The sequence below is a fragment of the Mustela nivalis genome, assembly GCF_964662115.1.
Source record: "Mustela nivalis genome assembly, chromosome: 6".
Taxonomy (NCBI): Eukaryota; Metazoa; Chordata; class Mammalia; order Carnivora; family Mustelidae; genus Mustela; species Mustela nivalis.
The window spans coordinates 129716758-129733964 of NC_139025.1; the positions used below are offsets into that span (position 1 = coordinate 129716758).

Consider the following 17207-nt stretch of genomic DNA (forward strand, 5'->3'; position numbering starts at 1 on the left):
AAGCTCTGTCCCTTAGTTTCTGATGGGTGAGGCAGGGGTGGTGGTGGGAAGCTGGTGGTTTCCACTTTATATCTGATTTTTTTAAAAGGGGGTGGGGGAAAGATTCTTTCTCTGAGGGCTTAGCATTTCCCAAGTGTTCAGGCTTGGGGGAACAGGATAGGAGCTGGGAATCAGCACTCCTGGGTTTCTGCCTGCCTGTCTGGGTGGGAAGATTCTAAGTGGAATTTGGAACATGTCTACCAAGTGCCATAGGAGGTAACAAGTAGAAGATGCGATTCTTGCTCTCAAAGGACTTGAGTTGGTTTCTGCGTGGTGGACTTTTGGTTCGTTACTCATGTCGTGAGTTTTATGAAATGTGGTCTTGGGGTCGTGTCTGGTTTAGACCCCCTGCTCCATCACAGGGCCCCCGAGCAAATTTTATGATCTAAAATCAGGAAAGGGACTGACAGTGTCTGAAACCAGGATGGGCTCGGTACATTGTGGTGGCTTCTCCTGTCCTTCCCCCCCACTTTGGATCTGAAACACAGGGGATTCCGATCCAAGCTTTTGACAATTTATTGAGAATTGTTCTCTGGGGCTGTCTGTGAGAATGAAGGGATTCCAGACATCCTCTCTCCATATCTCTTCTGTCTTCCAGTCAAAGAAGAACTCAGTGTGTGATCTTTGGCCTAAGGAAATATTAGATCTATGTTAAGTATGCAGACATGAATGGGCAAAGGAAGGATTTGTGGCAAAGAGGAGCTGCTGCAACGAATCAGCAATGTAAATGGGCAGAAAGAAGTATTAAATTGATTGCATCTTTCAGCTCCTGGTACTTAATGCAAAGACAGTAGTGGGGAAGGGTTGTCATTTGGAGTAATGGAAAGATGAGGGAGTTTTGACGCTAGCCAGGATTCTTCTGCCTGCTAATAGAGCGGCTTGGATTACAGACCATAAAGGGGAAGATGCTTAAGTGTGTAGCTCTGTTTAGCACGGACTGTGATGCTTACTGCTTTTTGTACAACCTCTGTAGGAGGGGGAGAAGCTAAGCTCGCCAGGCCCAGAAGATAGCAGTTAACAGCTCATTAAACTCTTGTCTGAAGCCTCCGTTGTGCGTTCTGGGGAGACTCACAATGTCTACCTTCGGAAGCCACTTAGATTTTTTAAAATGTATGTTGTTAACGTTTTTTGTTTATTAAGTGGAGCGGGCAATTGGAACTCAGTGGCTGTGATTCTCTCATCCTCTGTAGTATGCTCAGAAACCCAAAGTTTCCTAGACTTTTTATGATGGTAGCGAGGGCAAATTTAATTAGCAGGTCAAAAGAGCCTTGGAGCAGTTGAGGCCAATCCACAGTTAATTGTAGCGGTGATTAATATTTTAAGAAAATGGAAACAAACAAATTTCCATTTCTTCTAGGATTTTATTTAGTTATTTATGGCTATTGCAAATGAGGTAACGTTTGAACTAACAGACCAAAGCAGACCACAGCGGGTAACCATTAACTTTTTGTGTCCTGGGTCACCTCCTCCCTTCCCCAACCAAATGATTCCATTCGCAACACCTGTGAGCCAAAACCTATGCGCTTATAAGACCGATTTTTTTTTTTTAAGGAGACTCAACTCTCTGGATTTCTGTGTTAAGGCCATTTTCTGTGTGGGCCCCAGACATGAGTTTCCTGGAGGAGAGGGGTCGTCTGTCCAGGTGGGTCGGTGAGGGGGGTATCATGCGCTTGGCTTGGCGTCCACATATGGCTTCCAGGGACTGCTCTTGGGGGATGAGGAAGCCAGATCGAGGAAACGCTCTGTGTCCATGGCTCTTAGAAAGGGAAGGAAAATCATTTAGTTGGCTCCCTGACTGAGTTCAGGAATCCCTTCTTCCAGGATCTCCAACAGGTGCTTTCCTGCACCTGCTATTCTTACCGACATTACGGGAATCACCATGAACTACTCCTGGGCCCACATATTTCAGTTAATAGTCCCTGTACTTGTGTTCCAGTTAAGCCGAGACCTCTGTAATCGACACAGCCTTGCCATGGTCTTGTGTATCGTAAGGTATCCTTGACCAAGGGTGGGTCTTCGAGGTGGGAGGGGGCCGGCAGGGAGGGGCCGGCAGGGAGAGCAGACAGGACTGCGATGACCCTGGGGTGCTTTGCCCCCTCGTGGAACAGGCTCCGGCTTAGCAAGTGAGAAGAGGGTTTTTTTTTTCCTGCAGTGGATAAAGAAAGCTGCAGGAGGCTGAGTGACCTGGTCTCATGCCTTGTCACGCACAGCAGAGTCCTAAGGAGCTGTCTGTCCCATATCTACGGATTTGGTTATTCAGGAGTGCGCTGCCCTTAAAACATAAGCAAAGGCTTAGGCCCTGGAATATATACAAGTTCAATTAGAACTTTTCATTCCATGAGCACTTTCGAGAAAATAACTTCACACGCTCTCTTAACCGCCTTCCTCCCACCCAAAAAGTCACAGTGAGGTAGAGGGAAGCTAACTTGGAAAAGGATGGGAACATTGAGCCAAGGCCACGCCCAGGACTCTGAGGGTCCAGCCACATCAGAACCTGGGACATGTCCCATCCATGTCTCCATCTAGACACACTCTCTCCTTCCCCTGCCACCATCCCCTTTGTTCTGCTCTCTCTTCTACCCTCCAGGGCTCTTGGAGAGGGGGTGAGTGCCTTAAGCCACACTGGTGACACTGTGAACCACGCCAAAACAAACCTATTCATCTGACGGTAGAAACGAGGTTACAGCATCTTATTAGGCCAGAATCTTTGTCTTCTTGTCCGGTGTCTTTACGTGACTCAGTGTTCTCTGAATAGCAATCCTAGGCCATAGTAACCATGTTGACAAAAGGGCGATTTTGCTAATCGGTGTTAAAGCTCTTCAGAACCTTTTAGAAGATTCCTGTGCATTTGGAGGTTTTGCAGATGAGAGCCCGTTTCCCTGACGGTGCTTCAGTGCGGCTTCCAGTGAGCGGGACTTCTGAGGTTGCTGCTGAGCTAACCCGCGCATGCCAGGCCCCTTTTGGGCATCGGGATGTGGGCTCTGGGTGGAGAGGAGTCAGCTACGAGATCTCTATGTGGAGGAATGGACTTTGGTTGCCCTCTGGATCCCTGTGACAGTTAACAGTCTCTTAGGAAGCAGTGTGTTTGCCGTCATGAATGGCATTTGTGATGAGCAATTAGCATGTCCCAGACATCTTATGAGTATTCTCATTTAATCTGCGTCCGCCCGTAGGGTGGATACTGCCATTCCTTGTTTTGTGGGTAGAGAAAACTGAGGCCACCAGCAAACCCGAAGTAATGTGTTAAGATGTCGTGCAAAGCTAAGCAGCCAACCTGAATCCAGACTTGCTTTTCTTTGATTCCGTAGCTCCTTCCTAACTCTTCCTGTTGCCCCCTGCCCCTCTGCCATCTCCTAGAGAGCGCCCCCCCCGCCCTCCAAGCCCCCTATTCCTGAACCATCCAGTGAACACTCCCCCAACAATGACTGGATGGTCTGCCATACGCTGGCCAAGGCCAGGCACCGTGTGTGATGAGTTCTTGATAGCCCAGGGGCTTTCGTGCCTGTCTGCCTAGTGACTAGGGTTCTGTAGCGTGGCCCCCGGCCCTGCTCCTCCCCTCTTCCTCCCTAGACTACCCCCCTTCTTTACATGATCAGAAAACTTGGGTGGCTCAGTCGATTGAGCGTCTCCCTTTGGCTCAGGGTCCTGGGATCGAGTCCTGCATGGAGCTCTCAGTTCAGCAGGGAGCCTGCTTCTCCCTCTCCCTCTGCCGGCTGCTCCCCAGGCTCATGCTCTTTCTCTCTCAAATACATGATCAGAAAATTTATGACTCCTCCGATAAAGGAAAGATGAAAGTGGAGTGACATAATGGTCAAATTACAGATGCTTAATTATGAAACAACTTGCTTCTGAGTTGTAGTGCCTTTGTCTCCGTCTTTAAGAGCCCCTGTCTCTTAGGCAGGATTCATTTTTATGTTGATGGATTATTTTCATGTGGGGAACCCAGCCTGGATGCTGATCAGTGATCAAGCACCTTTTTTTAAAACTGATTTTTAACCAGATTTTTTTTTTTAAATCCTTCTTTAAACTTACAAAAATATCTTTAAATGGTGGGAGAGGGGTGAGCGGTGCTTCAGCTCTGATGAATGGCAGATTGTGGTAAAGGAAGAAAGGGATGCGGTTTACAGGAAACTTTTTATTCTATACACACACACACACACACACACACACACACACACACACACACACAAAATAACAGTCATATGGGGAGTAAAATATAAAGTGTCAGGAAATGATTTATCGAAATCAGATCTCAGAATGCTGATTTGACCATGAATGAGGCTCCTGAAAAATCAGTTGGCCATGCAACCTTACATTTATTTTTTTTTCTTGTTTTCTTTTATTTATTGGGCAAACTGAACTGGGGGTTGCCTGTCCAGAGTTTAATGCTGCCTCCCTCAGGCAAACAACCAGCATTTACGTGGAGTTTTTCTCAGAGAGAAAGGTGTAGCCTGCCGCCTGGCTTTGCCATCCCTTAGCTAAGTCAGGCTGGGGTGCATCTGGGGTGCTCTGCAAAGCCTGTGGAGGGCAGAGGGCTGTCACCTGTGCTCAGGTGGCCTCTTTTCCTTCTGCAGTAGCAGCAAGGCAGCAAGCCCTCCAAGTTGCACCTGGGGCTTAAGGGCAGAACTGGGGTTTTCTTTCCGGGGAAGGGCCCCGGGCAGCCACGGGGCTTCCTCCGGCTGCCTGTCCTCGCTGTCCTCTGGGTGGGTCGGGCACGGGCCAGATTCCTGTGGGCTTAGTCACCACGCTTGCGGGGCTGCGGGAGGATGGGGAAACCGCAGCCGGGCACTCTGTCACCCCAAAGGAATGCCGGCTGGGCCGGAAAAGGTCTCCTGGAGGCCCTGCTGAGGCAAAATAAAGCCCCCTCTTCTTTTCCCGTCATAGAAAAAAGGAACAGGAGGTAGCCACTGCACTCACTGAAGATGACTGTTTCTACTCACTTTTTAAATACTTCTTAAGTATTTTTGTTTTTGCACATTCCCGGATCTGTAGACATACCCACAGTTATTCAAGATAGACATTTTAGTGAACAGTGACGTTTCCGGGGAGAAAGCCTGCCTATGGTTGCCTCTGTTGGTTACCAGTCCTTTTGTCTGTCTGGGAAAGGCTGGCTGGACTTGGGGTCGGGAGCAAAGGGTGAGGTCGGCTGGCTTCAGCCTGGGCAGTCTTCCTTCTCCTGGAGAGACCAGAGTAGCTCCTCCACAACTTTGCTCCAGACCCCTGTTAGGGGACAACAGAACAAAGGTAGCTCCTAGCTCTTCCTATGCTAACTTGGTTGAGCCTATTCTGCCCTCTCTCCCAAAGCCAACTGCTGGCTGAGACCCCAGGGAGTGGGTAATGGCCTTTTCTTCGTACAGTTTTGTAGGTGGCTTCCTTTTCTCTGGTGGGGAAGCCAGCACCTTCACCCTATGTCAAGAAAGTCCCTTCTAGTAGGAGATCTGAGAATCAGACAGATCTGGCTTAAAGTCTTGGCTTTGTCACTTCCTGCCTCTGACACCTTGCTCAGGAGCTTATCTTTCTAAGGTACTTCTGTAAGGCCGGGCTAGCTCCCTTCCAGGGCTGTCCTGAGGAGAAAAGGAAAGGGCTCAACACAGGGCCTGAGGCAGGACAGCTCTTCAGGCGAGAGACTGAGGCAGTTTAATATTTTTGTTCCCGAGGGTATAATTGTTAAATAGTCCTTGTAGGATGGCAAAGTAGGCACAAAGAATATCGCACATCAAACTGGCTCCTGATTCATACGTTTCTAAAGAGTAGAATTCTCACTTTCAGAACAGCTGTTCTGAAAAAAGTCAGATCTTCAGAAGAGTTCCAGTCCAAGATTGCGCTGGAGGAAGACCCCGAACTCACCTCGTCTTTGAACCAGCCCAGTCTACGCTGACTCACAGAGCAGTTCCTTCTGGAGAAAAAACAAATTAAATCTACACATGCTTATAGAAATTAAGTGAAAAAACACGCAGACCCCTGTGCATAGCGTAATCCTTCAGGTCTGACTTTAAAAAGCGCGTATTTTGTTTTTGTTTTTCTCTGGTGGTAAATATATTCTGGTAAATGCTGGTACAGTCATTAAAAAGTTTTCCAGAAGGGAATCCCAGAATGTGAGAAACACATATTTTTTTCTGTGGAAAGTGACTGGAGATTCTGGGTGACCCTCACTGCTCGTCTTGTACATTTTTTGCCCTGTTTGGATTTTCTGACCACGTGCTTGCTTTGCTTTTATTCTTTTCGGAGATCAACTGGTATTATTCAGACAATAGGGTAGGGTCCCTTCTCTATACTTTTTATTACACTGCTTTGCATTAAAAACAAACAAACAAAAAAACCTCTAATGTGTTTTCATAAGACAGACTTTTCTACATCTGACTGTCCTTCTATGAAAACAGGCTCTGTGTGAGGTCTCAGTGAACTCCCCAGCTCCCTGGAGACATTAACTGGGGGCCTCCTTGCCTTTCCACAGTGAGAAATGGGCTTTCTTAGGGATTGAAGCCTGGGATTCTCCATCTCCATGAGAGCTCAAACAGTAGGCCCTGGCAAGGGCCTTGGTTTAGAATGCCCTTGGGACACAGTGTGTGTGTGTGTGTGTGTGTGTGTGTGTGTGTGTCCTTGGTAAATGGCCTTGGAAGTGTCGTGTGTGCTTCTGGCAAACTCGGATAAGGTTTTCCCTGCGTAACCCTTGGAAAGAACAGTTCTCGCTTGTAACACCCTGTTTCTGCAGGTCCAGGATTTTGTAATTAGAAGTTTATGGGATCACAGGGCCCATTTAAAGGGTATCTGGTCTGAACAGCCCAGTTAAGAACAGAATTTCTATCAGCGGCTCCCTTAATTTCTCAAATATGGTTATTTGTAAATTCATTCTACTGGCTTCTTGTGTTGAATGTTTTATTGATGAAAAGAGGCAAGATTACATAAGGGAGAGAAGGTTTAAAAACGAGGACTCCAATTCTAATGTCAGCATACCACCGCTTCCTAGGCATTAACCTGGGGCAGGTTAACTCATCTCTCTTGGAATTAAAGGTACACCCCATCAGGGGTTTCCGAATGCTTGACCAGACCACAGTAAGACATAGATCTACATCAGGACCCCAGGATAAAATAAGTGTATGACTGAAATAGATGTTCTTATACTTAATTATACTTAATTAATGTCCCATACTTTGTGTATGACCTGTAACATAATGCTCACTTACTCCTTCCTAACTTTCCTTCCTAGTACCCTTAGACTGTCTTTTATTCAAACGCTAGGAGATGCATTCAAATAGATTTTGAGAACCGACGGAGGGCGACTAGTAGTTTTAAAAGCACATTATTAAGGTCTTTTCTGGTTCTGGCTTTGAGTTTGTTCACTCTGAGGGAAGAAGCTTGCAGCCAGTACAGGTGGAATGGGGCCTTTGAGGTCAGCCTTCTGTTTTCTTACGAAAATGAGAAGTAAAGGGCGTTACTTGTTTCTTTTAAGGCTACCCCTTGAGGATGGGGGGATTTTAAGAATTTAAGTATATGTTCCTAATCGTAGGATGTATTTTGTTGTCTAACCACAAGCACTTTTGAATATTTGGAATCTATTTTATCTTGTATAATTTATGTCAGTTCCTATTCTGTAAAATAATTTACAAAAGGCCGGTGATTAAAGTAACAGAAATAATGGCAAATTTCTACCTCCCTGTTCCTCCTCCTCATACTTTGATCCACACAAAAAAATTTAAAGAGTTTGATCACATCGGTGTAATCACTGGTGAATTATTTTGTACGAAAGGCATCGGACGGAGTGACAGCAGATAATATTTGAGTGCTTATTATCTACGGGGCATTCTTCCTGTTAAGTCACACTCGTAAATAACCCCATTAGCCAAATTCTAGGCAGGCGTTGTTGGGCATGCGGAATCATTAGATGAATTTTGAAAACAACTCGGTCTGTTCTAAACACCCTACTAGATCCAAACTGTTGTGGACTGGTGCCTGGTAACTTTGACAGCCATTTTGAAATGTTACCATAGTGATAATTCTTCTGGAATCTCAAGTCATTAAAAGTGATATGGCTAACTCTGGGCTGTGTGTTGTAAAAATAGATGTCATGGGATGTGTGAATCCTTTCCTCCACATTATAGTTTATACCAACTGAAGGAATATTTTAGTCGAGGCCTGAATACTTATTAGGGGCTAGCTGCTTGGCTGCCTCTTTGTTTTCTACACAAGTCATGTATCTGCGTAATCATTAACCCTTAAGAATGAATGGCATTTAAAAAGGTTCGATTTTTTTTTCTCCCCTCATTTGATTTGTTATTTTGCCTATTGTTTGTTGCTCCCAGTGAATTTTTCAAAAGCTGGGTCATGATGAAAGATTAATCATCCATCACTGATAACTGTTTCCATAGATTTGTTTGTTCAAGTTACATCCAGTGACCTCGGGTTCTGGGGCTGGAATTTTGTGCCTCTCCTTCCCTGGCGTCGGGGGTGGGGAGGGCGCCTCTTCAGGGAGTGGGGACTGTGAGTCGGCACAAATCATGTCCCATTTCCCGTAAGGTACTGTGGACCATTCAGTTTTGCGCCTCCCCTTTATCTTCTGAGCACCAGGGTGAGAGTCTGTGTTGGTTCCTTCTCTCCTTAGAGGCATGCAGGTCAGAGACTCACGAATAGCCATTAACCATTTGGGCGGGGATGCGGAGCAGCCCGTTGGAAAACGTGGTCAGCAGCGACAGTGGACTGTGTGTTTCTGCACGGTTGTGTTGTTTGGTTCTACTTGTTGACTGGGGTCACTGGCATTGGGGGAGGTCCAGCTTCCCTTGGCCAAGTGCATAGCGTTAGACCTGCTGTGTTTATCTCATAGGCATGGTGTTCCTCTCAGAGTTCCTTCTTGGTTCTGGGCCCAGTCAGCCAGGCTCAGCAGACATTTGCATGTTGCCGCCCTCTGCCAGGCACCATGCTCAGCTCCTGTGGAGGGATCTGAAGACAAGGGAGCCTCAGCAGCTGTCCAGGAGGAGCCTCACCTGGGTTGGGTTTGGGGGACATGAACAGGTGAATAACCTACACAGGAGTGCGGAGTGGGTTGTATTCGGGCTGTGGTTACAGCGTCATGGGTGTCTGGAAGGGGACATGTTGGTGTGGAGGGCGTCAGGGAAAGGCTTACGGTGGAGCAGGACCTCAGCTGATGCAGAGAAGCTCTCCAGGCAGCAGAGCTTGGGGTCTGGGGTGAATAAAGGCAGTATAAGAATAAATCAGGATGAGCAGATTGCCTCAACAAGTGAGGGAGAGAGTCTGGCAAAAACCCGGTTGTGTGGGGCCGGTGGGGCTGCCTGCCTCTGGAGATTGGACCTGACTTAACAGGCGGTGGCCGTGAAGCAGGGGCTAGCTATGAGCAGATCTGTGCTCCATAAAGATTCTCCGACAGTCATTTGGGGAGGGAGAGAGAGAAGTTGGCTGTGCCGGTAGGTGGAGAATGAGTATAGAAAAAGGTGCCAGAGACCTTTCGGAGATAGGGTTAGTAGGGCACGGTGACGGAAGAAGGTGAGGGAGGAGGTAGAAAAGAAGCAAAGATGTTAAGGATCACTGAGGACCTGTGGGAGAGGCTGATGGATCGTGGATGCCGTTACCTACGATGGGGAAGAAAACAGGACAGGAATTTGGTGGGGAGAGGAAGAAGAATGTTTATAGATTCAATATGTTGAACTTGAGGTGCTTGTGGCCTGAGCACGTGGAGCTGGTCTAGGAGGTTTCTGGAAACACCGACCTGGCTGGAAACAGCACTGGATACCTCTTTTGGAAGTCCTCCCAGTACTTTGGGGGGGTTGTGGGGGGTGGGAAGAAGAGAGCTGCTGGGGCCCAGTTTTTTGGATAAATCTTGGTCTTTTTGAACACTTTAGATAAGGAGTAGCTGCCCAACGGAAGGGTATGTGTGTCATCGAGCACCTGGTGTATTGCGTGGAGGAAAGTTTCAGTGTGAACCTCTCTTGCACAGAAGACTGGGTCCAGGGGCACCTCTGAGGCCCCAGGGAAGGAGACTGTCTTGAGAGGCTCAGAGTCTTTCTCAGAGAAGGTCTGTTTCACCGGCGTGTGGTCTAGAGGAGGCCAGAGGATTGCGAGTAAGCAAACTGGCCCAAAGCCACTGGGCCCTTGGAGAAGTCAGGCTTGCCCTGCCATTGCCTTCTTCCAGCGCTGTCATTTGAAAGAAGAACTCTCCAAAATCTCTACCCTTATTCTCAGTACAAGCCATTTGCAGCATAAGCACTTGATAAAGATGAGAAGTGATGGACACCCCCTCCACCCCACGTTATCTCATCTTAATAAAATCGGACGGATCATCGTAATAAAATCCTGGCAAGCTATTTCTGTTTCCCAAATCACCATGATAGGGGCCTCAAACAATGCTCTGAGAGGTACCTGGGGGAGGCAAAGCCTAGGGATTTGTCTCATTTACCTCTAATCATCTCTTCCTTTGCCATTCTTGCAAGTCTTAAGCCTAGATAATTTAGTACACTTGACCTGCTAACAGGCAAGACCATAATGGGGGCTGATATTACATATCTCGAAAGTCTTTTACAGACACGGCACAATGGTGGTAGAATAGTTTCCCCAAGCAGCAGGGAACATCAGCCCGCCTCATGGGACCCTCAGATGCTGGCTGTGCATGTTGCTATCCTTAGGTGCAAAGGCATGTATGTCCAATTCCTATAAACTGTACTACTCTTTCCAAGTTTTTGTTGTCCTGTAATTTCTTTGGAAATTTCCCCATAATGGCCTTACTTGATGTGAAGATCATGCGGGCTTGGCAACTGGGCATAATAACAGGTGTTCTCCCCTAGTCCTTGCACTCAGATGCATTAACCTAAAGTTATAGGACATGCCATTTTTGTATTCAACCTTTTTTTTTAAAATTTTTAAAATACTCAGCTATAAATGCATCCTTTTTAATTTCCAAGTAGGTCAGCCTCAATCAAATCTCAATATTTCTCATCATGCTTTTCTCCCCCTTGAAATGGAAGCACGTGGAGAAAAAAGTAGCGTGTTTCTCGAGTTTTCTCACTGTCCCCAGAATGGCTTGTGGAATTTGCATCCAGGGAGCCTTCGTAAGAGTGACATTAACTTTGTAGTAAAGTAACTGATCCCAGACCTGTGTCACTTCCAGCTTAGTCAGGCGCTAACAAAGCAACTTAAAACTTAAACGGAGGTGTGAGCTTGATAAATCAGTGCATGTTTTGGACTAATTGGTGATCACCCTTCTAAATATTAACTGCACTTTGTACTTTAATGATGCCAGGAGGCTGATTGTGTAACCTTTGAATGCCTCCCTGAGTTTGGAGAAGAACTAAATGAAGATGGTGCCTTCGCACTTGAAAAGGACTTTTGGGACGCTATGAATCACTTTCTTTGAAATGCAATTTTTGTATTGTTTACTTTTTAATGATGTTGTTCCGAATTTGGTATTTTCCATCCACGCAGGGACGCATTTGCAGGTTAAACTTAGAAAAAAAAAAAATTCTCTACAGCCTAAATGTAAAACCTGGCCCTGAGGAAGGGCTGTTTAATTCTACTTTCAATTTCCTGTATTTAAAAAAAAGAAAAGTATCGGTAACAATATCCTTTCTTCTCGTCCCTGCTTCCTAGTGATGCATGAGAACTTGGAATGTTCTAGTGGCAGTGCTGATCGGATTATAACTGTAGGCACTGTGGGTTCCCAACTTGGGGAGCTCAGAGGGGCTGTTCCCTGCAGTGAGTGCTGTGAACCAGCATGAAGGGAGATGACCACTCTGGCCCAGTCATATTCCATTCCTTGAAATCCAGGAGGGGCCTCGTGGGCCTTAAGGGAAATGAGTTGTGTGCTGTATCTTCACTTACATTTCCAAAGGCCAGGGGTGGGATTGGGGGTAGGATTGGGGGTAGGGAAACATTTCAACTGGTTTAATGCAAAACAAGACAAAGTAAGCCAAACAACAACCCATCTTACTTAATGGAAAAGTCTTGGACTAGGGCAGGCTTCGAGAGTCCCACTGGTCGGGAGGGGTGCGTGATTTCACAACTCAGCTGGCAGCTCATGGGCCTCATTCTTGGGGTCCTTGGGGCAGTGGAAGGGTTATCAGCAGCTTCAACGCTGTATCCCCCAGCTTTGGATTCAGACCGGAAGAGACAGTGTCCGGTCTAATGCCACAGCTTTGTTTCCTTATGTCTTTGTGTGCTATAAACTATGCCTGCCCCCCACCAGTGGCTTCCAAAGAAAGGATGCTTCTGTGAGCCAGCCTGGACCACAGGTCCCTGAACCTCAAGGAGGAAGAGGACAGGGCGGTCCACCCGAGGAAAATGCGGATATTCTGCTCAGAAGGAGGAGGGTTGAGAGACCGCACTCGCTGACCGTGGATGGCCAGTAGGATGTTTGCGGACATACATTTCAGCGTCTGAATAGCGTGGAGGACAAACACACCACTTCTGGGTTTTTCTCTCAGAGAGTTACTTATCTCTGCCCAGAAAAAGAACCCTGCGCCTGTGCTCTGTTGTCACAATTGTATCGAACAGGGACATCAAATTAAAAACTTTTGGGATCGTTCACCAAAAGGGTTTCCTGTACAGCACTTCCCTGAGGGGGGATTGCAAGTAGTTACTCATCCATTTCATTGATCTATCGTTTTTATTAAAAAGAAAAAAAAATCCAAGCAACAGAGGAAGTGCAACCAGCTGCCTAACGAGTGGAGATGATAGGAGATGATATTTTGATTGCATTAATCTATATCCTGTTAGTTCACTTTGCTCCTGTCACTGCCACTGGTGAAGTTACTAATGTGAACTAATTACATTTGCTCTGAAAAGCCAGCATTTTTAATGCGTCTCAGCAAGAAAGGTTAATATTATCCATTTAACAGCATGAATGAAACATTGTGTGTGTTGAACTCAAACTGTCCCGAAAGCTTGGATAATAAAAAACCCAGTGGGTTCTTTTACAACCCCCCAGATAAACAGCTTTTGGTGAGAAACACTTAATACTTTCTTCTCTTTAAATCTGACTGGGCGGAGGGCAGTCAGTGTTGGGTGCTGTCTCTTCGCGGGGCAGTCTGGTCACTGTTGGTGACATAGAGCACACGACAGAAGGTGCTCCCTCTTTTAAAAATCTGCAAGGGGGCTGCATATGTTTTCCTAATCAGTGGGGGCTAGTTTTAAAGAGAAAAACAAGTCACCTCACCTTCCTAAATAGTAAAAAAAAACTAAAAAAAACAAGTCACCTCACCTTCCTAAATAGTAAAGCCTTCCCTCCTGTTGTAAAAGCATCTAGGAATTACCAAGACCCGTAACACCAGACAGTTTGAAGGTCGGTCACTTTGCTGGAACCAACCAGCTGCTGCTGAAGACAGCATTTTGGAGAGGGGGTGTTCTGGGAGGTGTACGTTGTCTACGGGGACGTGGTGGGCCCAGCCACTTGCCCACACGCGTGGTACCTGCCGAGATCCCTTCTCTTTAATTGTCTCCAGCTTTCTTGTGACTTGCTCAGTGGTCAACGGTGGGAGTGGGCACAGCCCACAAGCCTCTGCGGCCCGTCCATCATCTTGGGAGCCGCCGTGTGGCATTCTCTCTGGGACACGGTGTGGCAGCTTTGGGCTGGTGACATTTGGCCACCAGTTGGTTCCTTAGTGTCTTTCAGCACAGAGATTAGGAACCCAGAGAGGATCTGTCCTGCCAAGAACATGACCTGTCTGTTTCTTTCTCTCTCTCTCTGGGGAGAGAGTAGGGAGTGAGGGATAGGACATAGAAATACTCTTTTGGGAGGGACTCATCCAAAAGGTTGGGCTGAGGCACAGAACTTCTGATGTTGCGATCTGGCAAATTCCAGATTATCCTCTGGTAAATTTTTCAACAGGAATTTTTCAAAAACAAGTCATTTAAAAGAAGAATTTGAAGGGTTCATCTCGTCTCCTTCCTAGGAGGAAGAAAAGTAGGTTTTAGAAAAACTTTTTGCCATGATATATATATATATATCATATATATATATATATATATGATATATATGATATGTTATATATGATATATGGTAAATAAATAAAATCTTAAGATATATATATTCATATATATGAATAAAATTAATAAATAAAATCTATTTACTTTAGCTAGAGAGAACAAGAGAGAGTGAGTATGAGGAAGAGTGGAAGGGAAGGGAAAGGCAGACTCCACCCTGAGTGCAGAGCGCAACGTGGGGCTTGATCCCACAGCCCTGAGATCATGACATGAGCTGAAATCCAGACTCAGCACTTTACAGACTGAGCCACCCAGGCGCCCCTGTCATCGTATACTTTTAAAGCAGTCTGAGCCTGTCAAGATCCAGGTCGATCACTGTTGATCCAAGAGCGGCAGGATGAAGCCGGAGGAGGAGAGGGAGAGTGTGGGTGGGGAAAGAGTGGGAGGTTCTGGAAACTTCTCTAGCCTTTTCTCTGGCCCTCGGTCAGCCCTTGAGGATTTGTGCTGTTTGTGCTGCATCACCAAGGAAAGACCCACTCAGGGTCTGGATGGCTGTCATAGGAGCACAAGTGTTTCCCCATCCTGAGCTACGCTCCTACAGCCTTGTTTACGAAGGTCTGTCGCTCCGATTTGGGTGATACCTCCAGGCAGGCTGCTTCCTCTGGTTGCAGTTGTCCTTGGGGGTTTTCCCGTGCTGGTTGGTCATGCTCGTGGTGTGCCTGGATTAAAATCCTGTGACGGTCCCCCAGCGCATATCTGCATTTGTTCGCAGGAGCCCTACGATGAAAATTGAGAGGCGGCTGATAGCCTTTACTTGAGCAGAACATGATTTATTCCTCAGTTTGGTCCTGTTGGGAAGCCAGCTGAGGAAGAGCTTTCTTCTAAATGACTAAGATTTAGAATGACCAGTAGGATGTGGTATCCTATTCAGAATTAGGCTTTTGTACTGCTCACAGCTGAGCCCTTGTCTCAGATGCTGTGTGTCTGGGGTGGATGTCCTTGCTTGATGTGGGTGAGGGTCCACCTTTGTTCCTGGACACCATAAAGCTGAACCTCCTTGCCTTGTACATGACTCAGGCCTGATAAATACCAAAGAGGAGGTATTGATGAATGTGTACGGTCATTGGCTTTAAGTTCCAGTATTGATATCCGAGCTAGAATGCCATGCCATAGCATTTTAGTCCTGACTTGTATATTATCAGGCACTTGTGTCCTTTTCAGACCAAGCCACCCCCCCGCCCAACCCCCAGTGATTTTGAAGATTTGGATGGATAATCCTCAGTTGTATTTTCAGGTGAATTTCCCTATTAAGGTTATAAATGGCCAGAATTACTGGAAATTCGGACTTGTACTTGAATACCTAATGACGCCTACCATCCCATGTTACAATTTTCCAGGCATACTCATTTGAACCACCCAACTGCCATTTAGGTCAGCATAACGAACTCCGGTTTACATTCCGGACAACTGAACATCGAGTGCTTTTGCTGAAGCTTCTTCAGTTGATAAAAAAAAAAAAAAATCCATGGTTAAGTGGATAAATGGTGGCTAAATGTGAACCCTCACACCCTTCTCCCCCACCTAGGATGTATACTCTTATATCCTGAAACAGAAAACAAAATAAGAACAAGGTTCGGATGACCTTTTGTCCTACTTAAAAACTTCAAAGTTTACATTGCTTGAAAAAAAAAAAAGTAGTTCTAAGTTTGTGGGAACAATATGCTCACTGTTTGCATGTGGTCACTGCATATTGGGGAGCTGTACTATTTGTGCATTTTAGACAAAATCAACCTGATTCATGCTTGACTCAGGAACTGCAGAACAGCCAGGAAAGGGTGGTGGCTGATCTTGGCCGTTCTTGGTTTTGTGAAAGGACGGCTTGTGCACCGAGTGTCTGGGAACCTGTTGAAGGTCTAGTGTGAGAGAGAATCTTCTGCCTTTGTGCTCCTCTTGTCCTTTCCAGCAGCTCTCGTGGTAGTTTTTCACCCCTTTCCTCAAAGTGGCACTTTGGCGCTTTTTACGCATCAGAGTGTAACTGTGGATATTTTATTATCAACAGAATTGCACATTGATTTGTGACCTTCTGTCTTCTGATACCAAGTGGCACTTTTTTTGGCTTCATCAGAGCCTCCCTTAAAAATTTGCCTTTGAACTTATGCTACCTGCATGAACTTGTGATGAAAGTAGAAAAATAGTCTGTGAAAAATGGCCCCTTTGCTCAAAGAAAATATTAACCTTACGGCTGGAGACTTGCTCTGAAGGAGAGGATGGGAATCTCGTGACTGGGTCCAGCATGTGTCCTGGTCCCCTTGCCATGTGTGTTTACAAGGGACGAGGTTTAAGGGTTCTATGAGGTAACTCAAGCCTAGGGAAGGAACCTGAGAGGACCCTTGCAGAGAGTCACTTTCAACTTAAAATATTTTGCCCCCATTCTTTGCTTTGGAAAGTGAAAGCATGAGGGCTAAATGTTAAGTTTTGATTAGTCCTTGATGCTCCAAAATATCTTCCCATTCCTCCGTTTGTTGCACGTGTGATGCTTGGCCCTGATTTACCACACCTGGTGCATGCCTTTAATTCACCATGGGATGCCTGTGGCTTTTTGAACTCCCCTTTCCAGTTTTTTTCACCCCCTCAGAGAACACCATTGCTGTGGTTGACGAGATGATAAATGGGGCCGAGACTAAATGAAGGCTAAAAGAGCATTTAACAGGCCAAGAATCTGAAGCTTTTAAGAAGAAGAAACAAAAGGGGCACCTGGGTGGCTCAGGGGGTTAAAGCCTCTGCCTTCCACTCAGGTCATGATCCCAGGGTCCTGGGATGGAGCCTCGCATCAGGCTCTCTGCTCAGCAGGGAACCTGCTTCCTCCTCTTTCTCCGCCTGCCTCTCTGCCTACTTGTGATCTCTGTCAAATACATAAATAAATAAATCTTAAAAAAAAAAAAAAGAAGAAGAAGAAGGAGAAGAAGGAACAAAAAACAAGAAAGCCACACAAAGCCAAAACACAGTCTTGAAGCACACCCATCAAAACCCGAGTTTCAGAATTCCCTGCAGCCTTGCTTGCCAAATCATACTGTAAACTCGAAAAGGCTTTTGTGGTTGGTCATATGTGACATAAGAAATCGATGTGTCCAAGAGAAGCAGAATTTCTCTTTTTGAGGAGAAAAGTACAACAAAGGGAAATAATTTATTTTGAGATATTTTAGTTACAATAAATATGTGGCTTGCCATCTCTGTAAGGGCAAAGA

The 17207-nt window shown here is 46.1% G+C and overlaps 1 protein-coding gene and 1 long non-coding RNA gene across 3 annotated transcripts in view; both read left to right on the forward strand.

Annotated features, from left to right (window-relative positions):
• IGF1R (insulin like growth factor 1 receptor) overlaps positions 1-17207 on the forward strand; it is a 300467-nt gene that overhangs the window by 67849 nt on the left and 215411 nt on the right. The gene's annotated exons all lie outside the window — the stretch shown is intronic.
• On the forward strand, positions 8434-16945 carry LOC309867546. 2 transcript variants are annotated; one of them, XR_014313234.1, is made up of 3 exons: positions 8434-8648; positions 8858-9045; positions 9891-16945. It is a non-coding gene; the product is annotated as an uncharacterized lncRNA (long non-coding RNA). The 2 variants fall into 2 exon arrangements; XR_014313235.1 differs by lacking the exon at positions 8434-8648 and having other exon boundaries at positions 8663-9045.